Source organism: Gekko japonicus, unplaced genomic scaffold, assembly GCF_001447785.1.
Source record: "Gekko japonicus isolate JY-2015 unplaced genomic scaffold, Gekko_japonicus_V1.1 scaffold77, whole genome shotgun sequence".
Lineage (NCBI taxonomy): Eukaryota > Metazoa > Chordata > Lepidosauria > Squamata > Gekkonidae > Gekko > Gekko japonicus.
The window spans coordinates 580,104-585,315 of NW_015161405.1; positions in this window are offsets into that span (position 1 = coordinate 580,104).

Sequence of the window (5,212 nt, forward strand, 5' to 3'; positions counted from 1 at the left end):
CCCCCGGCTACTCCACCTGTGCCGTCGGACTAGCCCGGCCGCCTCTGCTCCGAGGGAGCCCCCTCCCCCCGCCGAGCACAGGCACCTCTCCCGATGGAGGAAGCTTGGAGAGCTGATTGGGCGGCCTCAAGTCGGTGCTGCAGCTTGTTGCGCCTTAGTCGAGAGACTGGGGGAGGCAGCTGCCTGGGGCCCCCTATCGGATTTCTCCAGCTGGATACATCAAAGTCGTCCCCCCGTGGTCGTTATTCTGGGTGGGGGGAGGAGCTGGGGGAGGGCTGAGGAGACAGCTTGTGGCGGGGCACAGCTGGCTGGTCCGGCCTCCCTCGGGCCAGAGGCCCAAGAAGTGGCGCGGCACGGGAGGAGCGGCAGAAGCCAGCCTGGCTCGCTCTCGCTGTCTTTCAGCACCTGTCTCCTACCTGGCAGCTCCTCTTCACGCGGGACTGGTGGTGGGAGGTCTCATTCCCTTTGCGGGGCGCTCTCTCGATACTCCTGGAAAGGGCGAGTGATCAACTGAGGCTGTGGTCACGCACGCTAAATAACCCACTTTCATTCCACTTTCCAACTGTCCAGGAGTGCACTGAACGTGGATTGGAAGTGGATTCTCTAGCGTGTGTGGCCACAGCAGCCCAAGTTCAGACATTCCTGCATCTCCGAGGAAGGCACACCTCACAAAGTTTCCTCTGTCGGTCCCCCCCATGAGGCGCCGCTTCCAAGCGTTGTGGATGCGACCGGGCAAAAGCCAAGCCTGCCGGCGGATCTGCACTTGGAGACTCCACGGCACCGACGATCCCCCGCTGCAGGGGAGGGAGAGAAGAGGATCGGGGAGAGGGCCCGCAAAACCCGTGGAGAGGCCGGGCCCCGTGGGCCCCACGTGAGCTACGGGCCTGCCCTAGTCATTCCCGCTTGCCAATCCTAACCACAGCTAAAATATCGCCTGTACTGGTGGTCATGGCAATTTCACATAGGGCTTTTGAACCTGCTCCATGTTGTGCCTGAGTTTTCACACATGAGGAGTCTACAGTTCTTCAGTGAGAACGGCAAACTATAAATAAAATAAATAAGTCAATAAGTAAAATTACTCCTCTTCCAAGTGGAGAATGTTATAAACAGTAACTTCTTCATGTTCACATTCTCCCAGTCCTTTTAGGAACAGCAGCTATTTACAAAGTCAGCACAAGGACAACAGTCCTAATTTTGTGACTAGTTAATTTTGCTTCTTTGCATACCAGAAAGGAATATGCAATCCAATATCCTTTTAAAAATCCCATAAGGCTTATGTAAGCCTAACAGCAGATTTTCTCAGCGTACGTTGAAATATCTGAATTCAGGATCACATCCTCAGAGTAATCAAATCTCATTGATCTAAATATAGAAGGCTAAACTTCTTACAGTCATACATTCTAGCTTTAATGGGACAGGAGTTTCCTCTCCTGGACTCGGTGCCAGAAAAAAAATTTCTAGTCCAGCAGTGCTTGCAAGATCTATTTATGGTGAAATCATCTATCATCATTAAAATATGAACTATACGAACAAATTACCCCAGGAAGTGAAGAAACAGATCAATAGGGCCAAGTAGGTTTCTAGGAGTCATGACAAGCCAAACACATTAAGTAACAAAACATCACTTCTTGTTGCCACCTATATGTCTCAGATGAAATCTGTCCTATGTGTCATCAAGGATTTTGTACATAAAACCACTAGCATCCTCCCCACAGTTCTGCTTGGCATCCCTAGAACATCTTTCTAACAGCCATGGATAAAGAAGTCCTTGCAAGGGAAGGCAGGCTACCTAACACTTTAAATATGACTGAAAAGCACCTCTTAGATCTGAATAATTCCAGCCTGGGGAAGAGAGCGGGGGGAGATAACCAAACAGGCAATGGTGTGGGACAATTTCAGGAACTTCTTCATGAGACATATAACATTTTCTGGATCCATACCACTAAGGATCCAGAGAGGAGTTTGAGACTGAAGGAACCTGCCTTAATTGTCCTGGCTGAAAAATCTCCATCTAGGGTTGGACAAGGGAAATGCTAGTCTGCTCATTCTTCAGGACCCCTCACAGCTAAATTAAACATGAGAGTGGCATACTGATGTACGGAAATCAGATCTGCTGTCAAATTCATAAAAGGAGTGTGAGATTTTGAAGCACAGCATGGGTGCATAGGAGGGTAGGAGCTGTACCTCTCCAACCATGCTGTTCCCCTGTAGCCTCTAGCTTCTTTCTTTGGATGGCAATACCAAACTGGAAGTAGCTCCTTGGGGGACAAACAACTAGGATGCAGTGACATGGGGTGGGGAATCATGGATGCAGAAGAGTTCAGCTCCCCCTTTCCATGGTGCACTTTCAATTGCTACTAACCTGTTCATATAGACATGATGAGACCAGAGTTGGGTTTGCCACCCATTACATCTAGTTTGATTTGCAGCAGATATGATAGGTGCCCACATTTTTCTGAACTGCCTGAGATGGGTGGGAGATGGGGACACTGCTTGACAGTGTTTCTGCTTCTACCTAAGGGAGGGCACAGTAAGTAGATCGGAGTGACTGGTACTCTATGTGTGCGTTCAGACGGCTTGCCGGGAGCGGTTTAAACTGCTCGGGTTCCAAGTGGACTAATTTGATTCTGGGCAAGCGCGGTCACACTCACCTCCCTCACCGCGCAACACATCGCTCCCGGGCGTCCACACTAGACGCGCAGCAGCGCGTGTCACCGTTTTTTAAAAATTATTTTTTTACATTTTGCGAATGCGCATAGGCAGCCACCCACAGATTTAAGATCTTTATGCAGGCTTAGAACACCCTATCCCGAAAAGCATGCCCTGAAGGAACACTGCCCTTTAAACTTTTACAGCGAAACTGGCCTCTGTGAGGTCCCGGACTCGTCCGAAGTCTAAAACTAATCACTTTTTAAAAAAAAATTAATGCCAGGGCGAAGCTTCACCCAAGCGCATATCGTTGAGGCTAAAAAAAAAAAGTGGGCGAAAAGCAGAAGCCTCGGGCTTCCCAGCAGAAGTGGTTAGACACTGGCGGAGAGCGATCAGGTGGGGAGAATGCGGCTAGAACTGGAGCACTCAGGAAAACACCACTTGGGTACCTAGTGGCAAACTACACCGGTTTAAGGGGTGTTTGCGACGGTTGGCAACGGTTAGGGACAGAAGGCAGATGTTGTGCATGTGATCGTGCGTAAGTACTCCGTTTCTAACCGGCTTCTATACCAGCTTAAATGCCCTGTTTGGACATGTGCTATTGTACTGTAAATTCCACTGTGACATCCGTGTTGTTTTTATTGAACCTGTGTTGGACCCCCTTTTGGGCCAATCTGATGAGCATGAAATTAGTTCTTTATTGTCTTCGCACAATATAGAAATTCTGGAACCTGTGGCAAATTTCTTTTATGAGGTATCTAGGAGGAGAGGCTCATATTAAGGCAATTCGGAATGTGATACCCCTCCAGCCTATCTTGAGGCTCTATGCTGCATGTGTATTTGATATTTTATGCCAATAAAGGTGTTGTATTTGTTGTAAATGCCCTGTCTGAATGCACCCTATGCAAGTTAACGAGGGTACAACAAGATTCCATCTTGATCCCAGTGCTTTTAAATTTGTCTATGCACTTGGTAGGAAGAACCGTTAGGCAGTTGCAACTGATATGCTGATGACACCGAGATCTATTTTCATTTTCTTCAAATTCAGTTCTTGAATTAATACCTGAACAAGATTGTGTGCTGTAGTTTAACAAATTAAATTTACTCCACAGATAAATTGGGGGGAGGGGGGAATCCAGACAAGATCCTAGTCTCCAAGTTGTCTTTTTGGACAAAGTGCTCAATGTGGTATTTGATAAACAACTCAGTGTGTATTTAGACAAAACAGATAATCAAGATCTAGATTTCTGACAGGACAAAGAGGTTTGGGTTACTGTTTCTGGTGTTAGTACAATACGTTTTATAACAACTGAATCCCTTCATGAACAACTTTGATGGTAGAGAATGTGTATCTATACCACTTCCCTATAAGGACCAATACACCACCTCTATTCCCACCTCTCCTCAAGAAACAGCCTCTTGGGACCAAGCAACATTCATCTGCTGACAATGGTCTTCTTCTCTCATTTACATATGCCAAACAAGTCAGTCTCTAAACAAGAAAATAAACAGATACAAATCAAGCAGATTGACAATGTTCCAAAGTAGGCTTACCAGCTCTAGGTTGGGAAATTCCTGGATATTTGAGGATGGAGCCTGAGAAGGACAGGGACCTCAGTGGGGTACAATGCCATAGAGTCCACCCACCAAAGCAGCCATTTTCTCCAGGGGAACAGCTCTGTGTAGTCTGGAGATGAGCTGTAATTCCAGGAGATCTCCAGGCCCCACCTGGAGGTTGTCATATTTACTCCAAAACCAGTAAAGAGCATTTCAGTCTCTCAGGACATCCCACAACAGACCTTAAGGTTGCCATACTCCAACACAAAAACATTTTAAAGAGAGATCATAGTATGAAGTTGCTGAGCTGACATGTATTTATTTAAAATATTTCTAACCTGCTTTTCCTCTTGGCTCAAGGCAGCTTAGAAGAAGCTCTTAAAACATTACAGATCAAAAGCAAATAAACCCCCAATACCTCCCTGTCCCCCTCCATTGGAAACTGAACACTGTGGAACTTGGTATAACAGATCATAGAATCGTAGAGTTGGAAGGGATCTCCAGGGTCATCTAGTCCAACCCTCTGAACAATTCAGGAATTTTACAAATCTCCCACACCCCCAGTGTCCTCCGTTCCATACCCACATAATGACAAAAAACCTCCAAATCCCTAGCCAAACTGGCCTGGAGAAAAATTGCTTCCTGACCCCAAAATGGTGATCAGCATTTCCCTGAGCGTGTGAGAAAGGACCACAATAACTAAGCACTGATGCAACCCTTCCTGCCCTCCCTCTCACGGTCTGCCTAAGTTCACAGAATCAGCATTGCTGTCAGATGGCCATCTAGCCTCTGTTTAAAAACCTCCAAAGAAGGAAAGCCCACCACCTTCCAAGAAGTCTGTTCCACTGAGTAACCGCTCTGTCAGGAAGTTCTTCCTAATGTTTAGCCGAAAACTCTGCTGATTTAATTTCAACCCATCAGTTCTGGGGCAACAGAAAATAACTCTACCCCATCCTCTATATGACAACCCTTCAAGTACTTGAAGATGGTTATCATATCACCTCTC